Here is an 18,977-nt window from a genome sequence, read left to right on the forward strand (position 1 = left end):
AGGACTATTCAGAGCAGATGAACTAAAAGAAGAGCTGAGGGTAGAAAGGCTTTGTGGTGGTATTAAAGTTGAAGGTGGAAAAAAGGCTGACAGATGTGAGAGAGAAAGTGATGAAAGGAACACTGAAAGAAGACGTGAATAATTAGCTCATGTCAAAATAGTTTGCCAATATCAGTATTGTCAGTAAATATTAATGTTAACTCATGCATTTTTCATTCAGGAATTCTAAATATTATAATCTTTACTTCTCTTGCTTAGGTGAGTGAAAGTGACACATACTAAAAGTTATTTGTGATTGTTTATGAAATTATATTGCTCTCTGAATGGCTTTTACTCACAATATACATATTTCTTTTCCTAAAAATTTTTCAATGTGAAACAAATATTTGCAAAATTCTTTCCAATCGACTATGTGACTTTTTACACATCCCTCTGGTACTGCGTCCCTATGATATTAAAATAAATGAAATGTTCAAATTCACTTAAACCTGATTGATAAAATAATTAAATCAATAGATGCTTTGATGATTTGAAGACATAAATTATTTAAGTGAAAGTAACAAAAAAAAAAGCTAGAAAAAACACTAGTTAGTTAAAAAATGGGTGCCTACAATTAAAGGTGATTTTTAAATTTCCTACCACCTAAATTAATTACAGTGCCTGAAATCCACACAATGTATTTCTTAGCTATACCTTATTCGGCTATAACATATTGTTATATAAAATCTCTTTAGAGATTTAAATACATATGATAAATAAATAATTAAAACTTTTTTTTTTTTTGTACCAGGGATTGAACTCAGAACCTTGTGTTTGTGAGGCAGGTGGTGGAACCACTGAGCTAAATCCCTGGCCCCGAAACATTTTTTTTCAATTAAAATTGATTAGCCTTAAAGGGTTACCATTGGGAATTTAACTGATATTTATATTTAGTACTAACCATTTGTGGTACAAAATTGGAAACAATACTAAAATAATGATGTGCTGCAGTTTTTTTCTAATTCGAGTATCTGATCAAACTTCAATATTTAAACGAAGTGAAATACACAAATGGGCATTTTAGGTCCAAACATCGTGGTTTTGAAGTCATGTAGTTTTTACTCCCAAATGGCTTACTTATTACTGATGCTTTTTACCTACTTTCCAGAGGGCTGTTTTTGTCTTTATTTTTGAAGAAACTGAACTTATTTTGAAACTGCAAATTAAGGTTCTAAAGCTATGTTTTAAAAATCAACACACTTTATAATAAAACAAAACCTAAATTACTTCTGTTCTAGTGGGTCTAGGAAAAGGATGGTTTGTGTTTTTTCACTGTTACTCTCTAATTTGCAGTTTGAGGTAGATTCTATTGGGGATGTAGAAGAATACATAAAAAGTATGTTTAATTTATTAAAAAGTTGATATTTCCCTTTTCTTTCTCTTTCTGGGGCTGGAGATTGAATACGGGGCCTTGCACATGCTAGAAATGAACTCTGACACCAAACGGCAGCGCAGCCCCAATATTTCATAAATGCAAGGCAGTTCTGTGTGCTCCTTCAACGATACAGCTGCAAAGGAATGAAAACAATGAATATTTAAAGGTTCTGTATTTAGATATCAAGACTAGTGTTCACTTCTCCGAAAGAGCTGATTTAACCCCTTTAGAAGTGAATTCTTCATTTTAAGATTCTTTTCAGAAGTGTTCTTTCTCCTTAGGTTGATGGAGAACCCATTTTTTTGTCTTATTCTCCTATCCTGTTTTAAACCTACTCTAATCAAGTTTTCATCAACACTACTCCACTGAAACACGTCTTATAGAAGGAACCCAATGATTTTCATGGTATGAGATTCAAATAATACTCACATTAATTATCAGACACATTTGATATTCTACCCATTGAAAGCAGCCATGGGTTCTTTTACACTCTGCTTCGTGAGAGTTGGGGGTGTCTGTGTCCCATTATGTATATGGCAGAGGTCACATTGACAGTTTCTGGCTCCAAACGATAAGCACAGGCAACTTCCACTTCCTGGCTTCACAATTTCCACTTCTTATCTTTACACATTCTGCCTGGAAGTCTGAGCCTGTGAGTGGCAAGTCTGAGCACACTAGAGGGCACGTTGGAGAGGCACGTGTCTGGTGGACAGTCCCCATTGTGTTCAGCCATCTGAACATTGCTGCTGAGAAAGCAGACATGGGGGAAACTGTACTGGACCCTCCAGATTGTCCCTCTGTCAGCTGACCTCTGCCTAGCACCTCAATCAGTACTGAGGGGCAAGCCATTCATCCATGTGGGTCCTGCTGGAAGTTGGGCTCAGGGTGGCACATCCCTGGACACACTGCCTCCTCATTTCTTCACATCCAGGAGGGCAGCAGTGCCTTGATTTTTCTCCCACCTTATTGGTACCTTATTTCTTGTCTCCCTCTTGACTTTCCTTTGCTGAATTACTCACTCTAATGGTCAAGGGCTCAGTCCTTGACCTCTTTCCTTCGTGCATATTTTAAGTCTTTCATGAGTGTTTCTGACAGCTTTAAACACCATCTCTGTGCTGAGTCCAACATGAGATTCCAGGGGAGAAGCGATATTAATCTCCCAGAAGTGTTTCACATAGGCAAATCATGATAAAAACATTTCTGAAACCAAACTACTGATCCTTTCCTTAAAGTTCTCTTGCTCAGCAGTGTCCTGGATTTCAGTGCTCACATAGCAAATACAGAAACACAGTCTGCCATTCAAGCTGGCTGCTCTCGAGGTAAACAGTGTATGCAGTGTGGGGTATTAGATTCCAAGCACAGACTGGGAAGGAGGAAGTTGGGCTGGAGGATCATAGAAATTCATCTATCAGTGCTCAGGTAAAAGCCAACCACAGGAACAAACACAGACTTTACTCTGCACAATAGAACAGTGGGTTACATGCAATAGAGAAAGGCCGCCAGTAATACAGAAAAGCTGGCTTGGTTAACGTAAGGTTACTTTCGGTTTCTTTTTTCCAGAGTTGAAGCAGGGTCTGATTCCCTTCTCTCCCTTTTCCCTCTCTCCCTCCCCGCTCTCCTTCTCTCTCTCTGTCTCCCCCTCTTTTTCATTCATTCTTTCTTTCTCTAGCATTGGAGATGGAATCCTGGAGTTCTCTGTCACAGAGCTATAGTCCCAGCCCTTTTATTTCATTGTGTTTTATTTTTGAGGCAGGGTCACCCTAACTGCCCAAGTTACAATCAAACTTGTAATCCTCCTGCCTCAGCCTCCCAGGTAGGTGGGATTACAGGAGTGTCGCGCTACTCCTGGTAGGCGGGGGAGCGTTCTTATTGAGCAAATGTGGGTAGACGATAATCTTTTGTTTACAGGAAAATCTCATCTACCTCTCCCTCACAGCTTCCACTCAATTCTGTGGCATTTAGCAGCAGTGACTCCATTTGGATTTGGCCTGGTCTGTCGGGGCCTAGGGCAGGACCCAACCCCACATGCTACATGATCTGTAACATTCATTTATTAGCTTTACTCAATTGCTCACTGATAAATGCAAGCTGTCGATATTTTTCCAATATATTTCACTTGTCTCCTATGCTGCCTCTCAAGGAGTTGATATTAAATATTTATTTCTAGATAACGAATAAGTGAGTAATGATATTTCATGGATTGTACACACAGCCACAGGAACTGCATGGAAAAGTCTAAGCATAATGATGCGTTACATTAGTGATGCTGTCACATGAGGGTGCTTTGATTTCTGAGCCAATATTGCTGATTTTCCCCATGTGGTTGATGTTTTGATGTGTCCAGGTGATTTTTATGTTCAAAGCAGCATTTGGGTTTTCCTTTGGGTGCTCTTTGCTGTCTGCGGCTGTCCCAGGCTTCTCCCTGGGAGTGGAAGCTCAGCGACGAGGAGGACGTCGGAGCTGTATGCACCTGGGCACCAACCCGGGTGTGCGTGTGAGCAGCCGTTACCTGGGTCTGCCCACCTGTGGGCCCTGGAGCACTCTGCGCCCAGCAGGCTGACTGGTACAGGGGACACAGCTCAGCCTCCATTTCAGATGTGCAACCCTCCCCAGCACACTGCTTGGATCTGATTAAACTCACCTGGGATCAACTATCCGAGGAAGGGAAACTAATTATTCATTCATAAATAGGCAAATAATGTGGGCTTCGTAGTTGCTTGCTTTGTAATCTTTTAAAAAATTTAAAAAAGTTGATAGAATCCGTAAAATTTATTTTTGGTGCAATGTGATTTTAAGAGATCCCTAAAGAAGTCACTAAAAATAATAAACAATGTATCTTTTTATATTATCCTTAGTTATTTACAGTATATATTACATATACAGCTACTAGCTTTGATTATTTACAATTTTTTTTTGAGACAGGGTCTCACTATGTAATTTGGGCTGGTCTTAAACTCACAATGTAGCTCAGGCTGGCCTTAAACTATGATGATCTTTCCTGTCTCAGCCTGCCAAGTGCTGGGATTACAGGCATGTGCCACCATGCCTGAGTAGATTATTTACAATTCTTTGGCTCTGATAATAGGTTGTGTTTAACTTTATCAAATTTAGTTGATAGCTTAGGCTTTCTGTTGTTTCCCCAATTAAGCTGTAAACTCCTAAATATTTTGTTGTCATTGAACAATTAAAAGTAAATATATTGTTTTATCCAAAAAACTTAACACAAAACACACATACACACAAATAAACAGGTATAGCGAAAATCCCCAAAATAGAATGGATGACGGAAGCTGTACACAAAGGAACACAAGTCCTGTGATTCTGTGTGTAGTTTTGGGAAGGTAAAGTCACTTGTGATGGGGAGGAAAATCAGTGGCTGTCCAAAGAAAGGTGGAGGCAGAGTCCGAGGGGGAGAGGCGGTGGTATGTCTTCCTATGAAGGGCTAGGGTTAAAGCTATTTGTATTACCTAATCATACACACTGGTTAAAACTTGTAACATGTGCACCCTTACCTGTATGTCAGTTTTCCCAAATAAGAACTACAAATATTGGAATTTTTAGTTATAGTACACATGTTAAAATGTTATTAATGGTTAGGTAAAATTTTATATAAGAATAGATTCTGATGATAAAATTTCAGTGTTACTTACATTTTATATTGAGGTTCTTAAATCTCCATTTGTTAAGAACATTGATTTAGCTTTTTGAAATAGCATAAACAAGAATTAGAATTTTTTCTTGGCTGGAATTCTGAAAAAAAAAATTGATTTCCAAATTAATCTTCTAGTTTTTGCTTCTTTCTCCCCAAAACTAGGGTTATTGTGTACATTCCCAAAGCTGTGTCTTGGTCTGAGTGTGGTACATAACCCACGATTCTTGTGTGAGTAGCTGGCTGGGAGGAGAATTCTCCTGTGTCTTCAGTGAACACTGGAAAGCCCCTTGTGTCAGCAGAGGACAGAACATGGGGTTTGTTCCCCCAAGTCTGACCTGGCTCTCTAGTCTCTGATCAGAAAGAATGCTCCCCACTAAGTTATTGGTTTTGTTCAGCTTGTTCAAAAGCCCAGGGGAGCATAACTATCCTGTAACTAATGCTTCATCTTTGTAGTGGGAGCAAATCCATGTCAGTGAACCAGAGGGCTCTACGCAGTGGGCTGGTGGGAGGGCACATCAATGTGTCAGATAGGAGGTTACGGTGGCGGTGGCCAGGTGGCCGGTGTGGGCCAGGGCGGTCCGGACATGGTTAGAAGGTGACTGTTTCTATGTGATTAGCGCTTAAATCAACAGATTCTGAGTGAAGCGGGTGACGCACCACATGTGTGCAGCCCCAGCCACTCAGGGAAGAGCAGCTCTGCCAGAATTTGAGACTTGCCAGCCCAGCATCGTGAGCACCCATCCTGTAAATCAGTCCAAAGTCTGTCTCAGTCTCTGACTCTTTCTCTCTTTCATGTATATCCTTATCTTCTTTCTGTTCTAACAGAAATATTTACTCTAAGACAAAAGCCCTAAAGACCAAAACTGAAACACAAAGCCTCACATCCACAGTGCAAGAAGCAACATAGAATAATCTTTGATGACAGCCCTGAGCTGGCTGTGTTCTCTTCCCACGAGTGATGTTTAAAAGGGTTGCTTTTCACATGTGACTCTGGTCTTGCAGCAGTGTAGAGAACATAGATTGTCCAAACTGAGAAAAATTGGACATTTTTGTATGCCTGTTAACTTTCCAGTGAGATTTACATGAATGCCCTGTTTCTATTTAAGTATATGGATATTGAGTGCTATATTTAAACAAAACACGTTATGCAATCAGTGATACAAAACATCCATTCAGTAACTCAAAGCAACCTGGGAGTTATTGTCAAGTCCCTTCTCTTCCACTGTCTGAATTGATTCAGTCAGCAAGTTCTACCACATTTGCTTCCTAAATGCCTTTTGGATATGTATTCTTCCTGTACCGCCCTTTCCCCCAGGGACACAGCTGGGCCCAGCTTCGGGAACCCTCAGCTGGATCATGTTAGTAGTCGTTCTCTCCCCTGTCTGCATCCTGGGCTCAAGTCTAGTCTCCCAGAGTCCTGTTCTTTCTCTCTCATTATTCAGATCTTTGCTATGTTCCCGGTATCAGCAGTATTCTATTTCTGTATCTGAAGAAGTTGGCATTTTTAGAACTCAATTTTCAAAGGCATTAGAAGATAATTTTGCCAATTGTGTTCTAAGTGACAGCCTCCTTAAATTAAAGATATGTGACTAGGAACAAGGAGAGCATTTCAAAGCTCGCTGGCGCATCACTGGTGGCCCAAGGGAGACCCATTTCGGGCCAGAACCTCATTAAATCTCAGCTTCCTGTCTCAAAACACAGACATCAGAGCCCACTCCAGGCTGTGGCTTTGAGCTAAAAAATTGTACTTGCCCTTTTATCCCACTCCTGACACCAGGAACGATAAGTGGCAGCCATTATTAAATACAATGTTTAACTGAGAAGATAGGGTTTTAATCTTACAGCCAATTCAACTTTAAAAATTCTTATTTGGCCAATTAAAAAATGCCATTATATAAAAAAAGCTAACTTTAATTATGGATATTCACTTTTCTTTGTATCATCTTTAGACAGATCTCTCAAATATTTATACCCAGAAATTGTTTTTAAAATGAGTTTAATTCACTTCTAAAATTCTTACTAGTAATAACAGACCTAAGAAGCAAAAATATAAAAAGAACTCTACCATATTTCTGGTTGAATTATTCAACAAAATATTAGATAATTTTCTTTCATCTTGACAACTTGGTAATCAGAAAATATAACTTTAGACATAAGACTCAACAGTTTTACCTGTTGGGTATCGACATTTAGGTAGTTGTTTAAAGACAGCCTTGGAATTTATATAAAGAGACTGTGGGTCTTTTCTCATTGAAGTTCATACAGGTGCACAACATATATAAAATAACATGCTTATAAAATTGCTGTAAAGAACAATTTTGAAATAAATTATGGCAATATCTTCTTTGGTTTTATTCAATCAGGAGCATCACAATTCAAACTGACATCAAGTGTTTTTGATTTAGAAAGAGTGATGTTAAAAAGTAGGGACCACATCTGTGCAATTAAGTCTGGAACATTTTTACTTAACGTATAAAATGCATTTAAATTTTGAATTTTATTATTTGATGTCAGCAAGTTTTAAAATTTGACAATGGGTAAAAAAAATCTAAATAATTTCATAAAGTAGAAAATGATGTTATTCTGTAGCTAAAAATTAATTTATTAGGGTTCATATTTTAGATTAAATTTAGTTTTTAAAAGTTTGTTAATATCAATGACATATAAATGATATAAAATGTTAAAGTATATAATTTTTCAAATCAGTACTTAAAATGATTGAAGTTTAATTCATGAGCAAACTTTGTCCCATGTCTAATTATTTATAAGTTAAAATAATATAGTTTAAATAGGAGTCCAAATCAGAGTTGTTAATAAATGTTCTTTTAAATGCTACCTCTGAGTGTTCCCAGTTTACTCCATCCAGTTACAATTCTGACTTTGTGAAAGATTTTTCAACTATAAAATTACAGGAAGCTTTGTCCTGTTACTTGCCTGTCATTGAGATCTTTCATCAGTAATGCTTCCATGTTCTCTACAGTATTTAAATTTCAACAAGTTAATTATATGCTCCATAGGAGAATACAGCCTACAATTTGATAAAAAGGATATTCCACTTGGGAACAATATTCTTGAACAGTACGTATAATAATGTTAACCCAGAAGACTACAGTAAGAGGGTTTTTTGTGAACTCATATTTAGCATAGAGTTCTTTGGATCTCAGAGTGATTTGTCAAAGCTTACAGCTGCCAAGAAACTTGTAATATTTATTCTATTTATTCTAAACCAGATGTTTTACTAGATGAAGGATTATTTGGTTGCTTAATCATTTTTATTTCTTTGAAGAATATGATTGTTGCATCTTTTTATATAAATCTTTAGTGTGGAATTTTGCCAAGCTTATGGATTATGAATTTCTATGCTGTGGAAATCTGTGATCTTTTTAAGACAATCATTAAGCTAGTTAGAGTCTATATTTTGCTGTAGGGATTACATTACAAGAAGTATAATCATATGTAAAGTTGTTAATTCTGTTTCAACATTTTGTGGAGTATATTTAAAATGATATATGTTAAACTCGTTTTTTTCATGATGAATAATCACTGAATTGACTTCTGCTAAATACATTCTGATAGTCACTAACAAGTTTTCAAAGAGCCACGAAGGCACAAGTGTAAAAACAGATTAAAAACATGGAATTTAGAGATGGCCTAGTTTTCTTCAATTATTTGTGACCTTAGGCAATTCTTTTTCTGTATGAGAGTTTACTTTTCCTCACTTGTACAGGTGTCATAGAAGGCATGCTATCTCAGAAGGTTTTCTGAATTAAAGAAAGCACCAGTTCAATGGCTGGTAGACTGTCACTTAGTAAACTTGGCTTTCCTCTCCCTACCCTTTGACTAAAAAGCAAAAGGAAAAAATAAAAATTTGAAAAGCAATAGGCAAACACATACAGAAGTATGAGCAATTTTAGATTATTTTATCATTTAGTAACAGTCAGAACAGGGCTTTTCCTCCTATATTCCCAAATTGTAATTATGTTCCATTCCTGGAACGAGCAAATAGAAATCACTTTAAATAACATCACTTGTCCAAAAGCAATTCAAGTAAGTGCTTAGATTAATTATTTTGAAGCTGGGCTCCGACCTCCAGGGCATGGCTGGTCTAGCTCATTCTGCAGTTTGTGTCTGCAGTTCTCCCTTTGTAGAAATCAGCATTTTCAGACCCTTACTGGTGCTCCTGCTTAATTGTGAAGTACTTCTGTTGGCCTGTTCTCTCTGATTTCTAGAGTTATTCATCATGTAAAATGTGTGTGTGGGAGCTCTGGTTTACTATTAACAATTAGCATCTATATCCTTTGTGCTTGGGGGATTAAAAACACTATTGAAGTATTGGAATTCTATTTCATATAGAATCATTAGTCTTTACTGTTCTGAAGTTTGTATTGTTGAGCAGTTTTAACAATGCCTGTTGAAACTTAAAAGTGCCTTTTCTTAATTCCAATTATAGGATCTCTAATTGCTCTGCCGTGAAGTTGAACCACAAGCTATGCTGACTCTCATGCTTCTGCAGTGAGTGGGTTTCGAACAAGCCCATGGTTCTGAATAACAAACTGGGTGTGATGTCTAAACTGCCACTTCCTCACTGTGCTCGGGTCATTTGGATGGCTGAGCAGTCTGTCTTTCTGTCCTGGTTTGCAGTTTCGTTTCCTCAGAGAAGCCAGTAGTAGGTCTGCTTTGATCCTCCAACACCCATCCAATTCCCTCACAGTCCTGTTCATCCGAAGTCTCTGTCATCATTTCTTTTACCTTCCACCTGGGATCCTTTAAGGAAATGGATGCACTGTCCTGCCATTAGCTCAGCTCTGAGTTCCCTGCCAAACTCTATCTAACAGAAAAGACACCCATGAGGGTCAAGCCGGCTTCTGCATGACTAGGGAAGGCGCTTCTCTCATTTGGCTGCACAGCGGACTCACCAGGAAGAGCTACAACCTACTCTCACCTGGCCCCACACTCAGACATTCTGACTTCTTGGTCTGCACTGGAGCATGGACACCAGAATTCTTGCACGGCCCTGGGATAATTCTCATGAGCAGTACAGACAGGACCACAGACTACAGCCTTCCCCGTGCTTGCCTCACCTGCCCTTTTCCTGTCCTGCTTGCCTTTGCTGTCTGTCCTGGAGGTCACACTTGGTTTCACAGCAAGCTTCATTCAAGTAGTGACAAAGCAGAGTCCTGGGGTGATGCTCTTGCTCGGGTAGATCTTGTCTGAGTTCTAGTTGGTTATTTATCATTGAAAGGTTGTTGTGAGATGACTGGAAGGGGGAATCGGATAAAATGTTCACTGCTGCTTCTAAGTGGGAGATGAAAAAAGTTATGAGAAAAGAGAAAAATGGAAACAAAGTCTATGTAAATAAGGAAGGGTGGAGGGGGTGAAGGGCACACAGGGAATGGGGAAAAAATAAGAACCAAGATACATCGTGTACAGGTATAAGATCCCAATGATGAACATAAGTGTATTGTATACCTAGAATGTATCAATAAAAGAATTTAAGCAAAAAAAATTAATTGACAAGAAGGAGATATGAAGAAATATTTGGAATCATTTCATCAGCAATTTTCAAATTAACGTGTAAGGGAGTCTAGAGGGTGACCTATAAACCTGTAAAATATTAGAAATTCTACTTATACTAATGTTTCAATAGAATAAAATGAAGCTTTCATAATACCCAACATCAGGATTAATGTTAGTGTTCTCACTCCATTCTTCATTTATTTGATCTCGTGCCTTATAAGCTTGGTAAGAGGAGGAACACTCAATGTCTGGCAGCTTTTGGGTCTGATGAGACAGGTGAGGATCTGACATCTACCACTGTGTTCTCAAAGACGAACATGGCTTATAACAAATAATTCCAGAAATTGCATGTTACAAAATGTGGGGTGACAATGATGAAAGAATTAGAATCAGAACAGGTCTAATTTTGACTTGTTCAAAGGCTGTGATGGAAATAACTCCAACAACTCAGTATTTTATCATTTTAATTTAAAATAATAGCAAAATAAAGAGTTCTCATAAAACTAAAAATACTTAAATAACTGAATTTCTTATTTAAATTCTATCCTGAAGAAATGAAAGATTATTGACTGAGTACCAAAACAGGTACAGTCCTGTGGAAAGCATTCTATATGTTATCTCAGCATGCACATTTCATTCCCAAAGATGAAGGGAGTCTTTTCCATTTAGGTGTTCGTTTCTTTCTTTCTTTCTTTTTTTTTTTTTTCCATTTAGGTGTTCTTGTTATGTTTTCAGGTACGTGGCTGCTGAATTACCCCCTAATAATTCCAGCCCCCTAGGATTCATTCATCAGTCCGCACTGCACAGGCCTTGGTTCCTAAGGACAGCTGATCCTGGCAGTGTGGTGTCGTCCTGTGTCGAGTCCCGGTTTAGGTGTGGAAGGCTGTGCTTTCTGCCTTGGGTGCCCTTGGTCTGCGCCGGATATGGGCTGGTGAGCAGGTCCTGAGGGCACCTCCGGCCGTAGGTGGAGAACGTGAGACCTATCTGACCGGCCAGGTGGGACTGAGGCGGCCCAGCACTCCACAGAGGAGCCGTGCCCCGGCTCAGGGCCCAGGAGCATCCCTGCCACCACCCCACCCCACCCCCCGCCCCCCGAGAGAGACCCCTGGGCCTGCAGTACTAGTCTCTTGCTTTGACTTTTTAAGAAAGAAAAAGGTACGTTTCATGTTCTGGAGGAAGAGCTTTACGTTGATCTGTCTCCTTTTGTTGCTCAGTAGGACTGGAAGCCGGATAATTTGGGATGCGCGACCTTGGGAAGGGAAACGTTCTGCTTCCTCGTTCAGGAGAGGGCTCCTGGGTTGAGCGACTGCGCACTGTGTGCGGCCAGTAAGTGGGATCCAAGCTCACCCGAGTCTCGTTCCACATTTCTCTTAGCACACGTGGCCTTCTCCTTAGGCACCTTATTACCGACGTGCCAAGTGTTTCACGTGGAACTTCTGAGTAATGAAACAAGTGTGACGTGTTGCAAGGATAGAACACGGCACTTCCTCCCTTCCAGAGGACGGCGAGTCCGCACTGCAGCACGTGGCCCAGGGGCCCCAGGGCCGGACCTGTGCTGACCGAGGCAGAGAGACACCTTGTGATGTCATAGCGACAGCCCTTCACACGAGCCTGGTCGCTGTCTCTTGCATTCTGTAGCTGTGGGGAGAGGTCGGGATTCGCCTCCCCTCGGCTGACCATGCACCCAAGCGTCTCTGGCAGCCGCTGCTCCGGCCGCTGGCCTTTTCCGAAGCAGCGCATCCGGCTAGGGAGACCCCCCCGGGCCGGAGTCGGGGGGTGGAGCTCTGAGTGCACAACCCGCTGTCCTCCCCGAGGCTCACCTTCCTCATCCCGCAGCCACCCCAGCAGTCCATGTCATTTTGAAGATTAAACGGGGTTTGACAAGCAGAAAACCAGTGGTGTGCAAAGATGGTAAACATTTCAAACCCGCAATTCTCAAATTCAAACTGCGTTAAAAATAACAGACGCTTAAGGTGTGATTGAGTAGAGCAAATAATATATTTGTCAATTCAGGGATCCTGGTAAGTTTAAGTGTGAAGTACAGCCCATGACTCCAAAGGAAATGTGGCATAAGATATGGCATGTGAACTCTAGCTTTTTCTACTCTCAAAAATTCTGAATCAAAAACCAAATCTGAGGGCTGGGGATTTAGCTCAGTGGTTCCACGACCTGCCTCACAAGCAGAAGGACCCGAGTTTGATCCCCAGTACCGAAAAAAAAAACAAAACCAAATCTGGCCACAGAGTATAAAGGATTATTATTATTATTAAATAGATATGTTTGGATTAAACCTTTTATACCAAAGAAGAAACTCCTGCAGGTAATGATGCCATTCGTTAAATTTTGCTCAGCACTCAAGGTTTATATTGAAACACTATTGACTTGAAGTGACAAAATTATCTTTGTAAGTGGCAATTGGAAAAATTAATATGACCTTTTAAAAGCTGATGAAGCTGAATTACAGAAAGAGACATGTGATATAGGGGAAATTAAGTTAGAAATTAAGATCACAGTTGGGATTAAGAATTAGGCTCCTTGATTGGACGTCTTGTTTTCAGCTTGGGTAGCTGGGGAAGGTATCAGCTTTGCAAGTTTCTCACTGGCAATGAGAGGCTGACAGCCCGTCCAGTCTATACATTCTCACTGAGATGAAGACACACCGAGCCAAACTCCAGGGTGGCAATGTCTCTATACCATAGACATATTTGCTACGTGTTCATATAAATTTACTTAGGTAGCTTGAAAAGTTATATGAGAGGCAAGAAAAGATGAACATATATGCAGCTGTACATATCTATGCTGGCCATGAAGTAAATTAATGGCAAAGTAGACATTATCATGTTATCTTAACACTATGGAATATTTAGTACCCAAGTTATGTGGTGCTTTTAAATTTTTACACATAATCACTCAGACATGACTGCAGTGGAATCTCTTATCAAATCTCTTTTTCATGTGTTGTTAATCCTGCATATTCAATTGACATGGGTAAAACTTGAAACACCACTTTGATTTATTTTCACAGCATATAGACATTTCTCTTGGTGGTAGACAAAAGTTTCAGTTCTTTCTCTTGTTAGAATATTTGCCTTTCTTGCCCTGGTATTGTTATAGGATAAAAGGAGACCCTGCGGGCCATGATATTTCAGCAACAGAGAGCAGTAAAAGAGAATCACAGTGGAGTGTAAGGATGTTCCCATCATCAGAATTCTTAAATAAAAATCAGTTACCTTAGTGTAAAGTATGCTGTGAACTATAATATATTTTATAACATCAAACAATCAGAGGTGTATCAAAACATCAATCCTAACAAATATTTGAGTTATTTTCACTTTGAAGTTCTGTCTATTGCTGTTTCTGAGTTTGCCTAAGTTCTCCATGATCCTATTTATTATTTATCTTTTGCTTTATTAGATTTTCTGTGATTATATACGTTTGCTTTTTATAACTCTCAGGGCTTATTTACTCAGAAATACAGGAGCTAGAAATACCATGCATTTGGTCAAATTTCATTCCAGATTTGCTAATTTTTACAATTGTGAAGAAGCTATTTTAGCCCATCTATAAAAATGTTGTATTAACAATATGTCATGTTTATACAGATGCATAGTTTCTTATTTATTGATGAGATTAATTTGTTTAAATTTAAATAAAGTAAATATTGTAGTAAAAGCTTTATTAATGCAAGTTAATAAAATAAAAGCTATTATTTTATTCAGTTCTAGCCATATAAATCATAACCGAAGAGTGTTGTCTGTGGTCATTGTTTCCTAGCCATTGTCCCTGCAGATTCTGAAGAACAATACAGCTGTCGAGTTGGGGACCTGAGGAAGGCTCCAGGACTCTCTCCCCCGGGAACAGTGTGATTGGCTCTGTCAGGACATCACTAAGGTTTCTTAGAGTGGAACATAGGATAGGATTAATTACAAAAATTTAGATTCTACTTAAAAAAAAAAAAAACTGAAATTTTTCTTGTATTTTGTTCTACCAATTGCTACTGGTATGTATGGAGTAGTTATCATATTGATCATCTGAAATATCTTTACCCAGGGGCTTTGACTCTACCTGTGACTGAAATCCTTATGAAATGAGGCAGGCGACAGAAACATATTCTTGTTTCAGCAGCTTTAAAGTTTCAGATGAGTAGCAAATGCTATATCTTTTAAGTTTTCTAAACTTGTATTAATGTATGTGACAGATCTGTTTACTTTTAGAAATTTTTCATTTTCTTGGATAAACTGTAATAGAGAGATGATCATCAATAATTATCCTAGTATAGAAAAACATTATATCTGGATTTTCATATTTTCTTCTTTTTTTCTCCTTATTTCCTGGAATGTTATTAGGTTATCAGTACTGGTTGAAAACAGATGTTTCATTTTTGCGAGTAAATGAACAGGTACCTTTCAGCAGTAGGAGGAAAGAGTCTTCCTTTACTGTCATGGAGGATGTAGTCTTACTGGTGTCTTTAAGTAGCACAATGAGAATTTTAATCTTTATATCTCAGTTCATGTTGGATTTAAACACATAACACATTTAAAAGTTAGGAAGCCCTGACTGTCTTCATTAGGAATTTTTAAATTTAAATTACTTAATTCTTTCACATAGAACTTGCATGTCATTTCTTCAAGTGATATTGCCTGTGAGCTAATTACATGAGTTAGACACTTGTGTTCGTGATTTCTTGGCATCGGGGGACATTTGCCCAGAACTGTTTTGAGGTTTTAGAAAAAAGGAAACATAGGAAATAAGCTTCAAATATAATGGCTCCATTTAGGTCAGGCACAAGACGCCAGGCCCTTATTTTTGCAAATGAACAAAAGCAGTTAAGCACTTCGCACATCACCTAGGAAGGGTGATAAAGTGCAGAGTTTGGAAGGGCTCCCCTACTTTTATCAAAATGTGAGATTTTCTTATCTAATTGCAGAAGCAGCCAAGATTAAAGATGAGAAAATCTGCAATAAGTTGAGAATTTTGTGCCAAAATTCCTGCCCCTAAGAAAGGAATTGCAATAGTCCTGGACACATTCATCAGCTGTGGCCAGCTGGCCCTGCTGGACACATGCTGACTGGCAGACACAGAGTTGCAAGGTGCTTAGGGCTGACACCCCTTGGGGTCCCTACCCCACCGGGCTTTGCCCGCAGCTTGTCTCAGGGGAAGGATGGGTCCCAACCTTTGTCCCCTTGGTTACTTTCTGTCCTGGCACCTGTGTGCGAGAGCACAGCCCACAGCCTGTTCTGCGCCCCACACACCATCCCCTCAAATGCGACAGTTCCGTTAACTCTAAATGTGGCAGTGGCGTTTGGTGACAGGCAGTGCTGTCATTTGGGCATGAGAGTAATAAACTGATTTGTTGGTTTTAATTAGCTTGCTTTTCCTGCTCTAGTATCAACTGAACATGGGAATATGATGGGAAAAGATGACGCTGAGTCTCACTAGCGTCTGTCTGGTGTTCTCCCCCATGACCTGAGCTGCTGGAAGCAGGGCAGCGTGAGCTGGTGATTTCTCGTGTGGACAGCACACAGACAGGCAGTGCACATCCTGGCATGGTGAGCTGTGTCGCGCACGGTGCAGCCGGCTGCTCACAGGCCAGGATGATGAGTTGGAGACTAAAGAAATCATAAGAGCGAAAGGCACAGGGAGAGATGCAGTTAGTGGGGCCCTGTGAGCCACTGTGGCTTAACTGCCATACTGTGGCACAGGGAACCAGTTGTTTTTATTACCAGCTAAAGGAGTACACTCTAAAATGGTGAAAAGAGTGCAGTTTCATAAAATTCAAAAACAAAGTCATTTATTATCATTATCAAATATTATCTGTGGTACATAATTGTATAGCGTTGTCTTTCCTATCTCTGGTAGCACCTAGATGTGTTTATAGCTTCGTCACCACAAACCTAAGCGATGTGACACCTCGGTGATCTCAATAGACAACAGAAGTCTTTCAGCTCCATAAACTGATGGTGCCCACGGCAACGTGGGCGTGGCCAAGGTGATATTGTTCTGTGATGCCAGAGGGCATTAGAAACAGGACAGAACTTGAAATGCACGGAATGTATGATCACCTCGATGGTGTCCTGAGACAGGAGCTTCTGTGAGTTAGAGACACTCTAGGTGTTTTCTTGGGGGAGTCTATGAGAGTGCTGAAAAGGGCAGATTTGTGCAATATTTGGTATTTCTCAGAAGGCTATAAAGTGCTGTACAATCCTAATTTGTCCACTGAAATCATTGTATACTTAGGGCTACCTTGGTTTGAGTTATATTTGCCCCACTTAATAGGCAAAAATTAATATACCTCAATTTCTTTCTCTGTAAATTGAAAATATTAAAGAAGAGTCTTTGTGAGTATTACATTAAAATAAAGCTTAACCCAGTGGTTAGCATGTAGCAAGTACTTAGTATGGGCATTTAATGCAGTAATGATGTGATGATGTTAAATATATTACAAACAGTGCATTCATGATGAATTACAATTGGTGCAATTGTATAACATTATATGATATGTGCATTACATTATTTAATATTTTGTATTATAACAAGTATGCTTACAATCATTTAAATGTATTTATAACGTGTACATTATAGTACAATAATATATAATATATTATTATATACTATAGATATACTATAAATTCGAATGGAATATATTGTATATGATGTAAAAATTCAATTATTAAAATGAAATAATATATGTCTGATTATTTGTGAGATTAAATAAATGAGGGAAAGATGGAAAATACAATAATTTATTCTATTTAAATGGTTCAATATATTCTGTATCATGTTACACAGTAAGTACCAGATCAGCCCTGTGGGTAAGAAATGAATTCTGCTGAATTAACTTAAAACCGGCAGACCTGCAGTGGGAACAGTGTATCCAAAGCACAGAGGGCGGAAGAAGGTACGGCCCGGGGCGGCCTCCCAGCTGACGTCACTTCCGCCCCGTGAGGGTCGCCCTTGCGAGGCGTGGCGTGGTGCGCGACGGCGGCAGCGCGTGCGCAGTTGGGGGCTCGCCGCGGCGGTTTCAGTCCTGGGAGCGCGGCAGTCTCCCTGTGCGGCCCTGCTCCCTAGGTTGTTCCTCTGCACCGTGCTTCGAAGTCCTGTGCGGTGCTGACTGTACAGGTTTTCTGCCTTCTCTGGACCCGGGAGGGGAGCTCCCGGCCGCGGCGGAGACGTCTCGAGCGCCGTTGTGCGAGCACTGTGGTGCAGAAAGCTGTTCACGTTACCCCCGGAAGAAAAGCGAGCGGACGTGCCTCTGCCTTGTCCGTAGTTTGCTCTGAAAGTAACCTCCTCGGAGCCCGGATGTAGCAGTGGCGCAGCCCTGGAGCGGAGGCCCACGCTGGCCTGCGTCCGGCGGCCATGCTTCCGCCGCCCGCCTCCCGCCGGTGTGAGGCTCGCTGCGCTCAGGACGCCGCGTCGCCAACCCGCAGGCGCAGGGGGGCCAGCCTGTGACCAGCGGGGAACGGCCCTTGGGTTTCAGTGTGGAAGTGCGGAGTGATTGGGGGCGGTGTGTAGTCACTGCTGAGCGAGAATCCGAGGGAAGAGGCTCAGCATCAAGAGCCGCACAGCAGGCAGCGAAAACACAGGGCGGTAGCAAAGCAAGCATCGTGGGTGCCGAGGATTGCACTACACAGTACCGGATGTCTGTCACTCACTAAGAAAAATGTTGTGTTACTCAGCTGACTCTAGTATTCGTAATCTTCGCATTTGGTAGAGGTTTGCTCCCCCCTGGCCTCAAACTCCTTAGCCCTGTTGCTTAGCAAAGAACAAAATGCTTCAAAGAAGTGCTGTTCAACTTATGACGCGGTTATATTCCCCATAAACCCATCGCAGGTTGAAAATAGATGCAGCACATCTGCTTTACCAACTCCTCAGCTTAACAGCGGGGCACACTGGGGAGTGTCTGTTCCTCTCCCTCGTCCGCTTGGCTGACTGGCACAGCTGCTGCACTGCCTGGAAGGCCATGGAAGAGAGTGATATTAAAGTCACTGCCCAGGGAAAGGACCACAGAATCTGTACTGCACTTTATAGACCTTTGCAGAATTGAAGAATCGCAGCTGAAATCATTGTAGGTTGAAGGTCATCTGTACTATGCTAAAGGGCACTGCGAGGTTGATTCTCTAAGCATGTGTGCTTTGAGTGTTTGGGAGTGTGAAAAGCATAAGATGTATATACGAATATATACACTTGTTAGCAATGATAGATGTATGTATACAATGTCTATAATAATAAAGTGTCCAATACAAACACAAGGAAAGTAAACTAAAAGCATTCAAGCTGTGCAAAAATTGAGAGATTCAGTATATGTTCCATGTGGGACCTTTTCAAATTTATAAAACATAGGCTATCGTACTGTGTTTTTAAGATTCTGCAGAGAAGCAGAACAAATAGGATATG

At 40.3% G+C, this 18,977-nt stretch overlaps 1 long non-coding RNA gene across 3 annotated transcripts; it reads right to left on the reverse strand.

Moving 5' to 3' along the window:
• Positions 1-1,333: 1,333 nt before the first annotated feature.
• On the reverse strand, positions 1,334-12,123 carry LOC101716554 (uncharacterized). Of its 3 annotated transcripts, none has more exons than XR_002393060.2 (4): positions 11,771-12,123; positions 10,148-10,361; positions 5,065-5,164; positions 1,334-1,547 (listed from the first exon to the last, which is right to left on the reverse strand). It is a non-coding gene; the product is annotated as an uncharacterized LOC101716554 (long non-coding RNA). The 3 variants fall into 3 exon arrangements; XR_002393059.2 differs by having other exon boundaries at positions 1,335-1,547; positions 11,743-12,123; XR_015449441.1 differs by having other exon boundaries at positions 1,338-1,547; positions 11,931-12,122.
• Positions 12,124-18,977: the final 6,854 nt, after the last annotated feature.

The sequence above is a fragment of the Heterocephalus glaber genome, unplaced genomic scaffold (genome assembly GCF_053883595.1).
Source record: "Heterocephalus glaber isolate CG9 unplaced genomic scaffold, H.glaber_assembly_v1.0 deba00000678, whole genome shotgun sequence".
Taxonomy (NCBI): Eukaryota; Metazoa; Chordata; class Mammalia; order Rodentia; family Bathyergidae; genus Heterocephalus; species Heterocephalus glaber.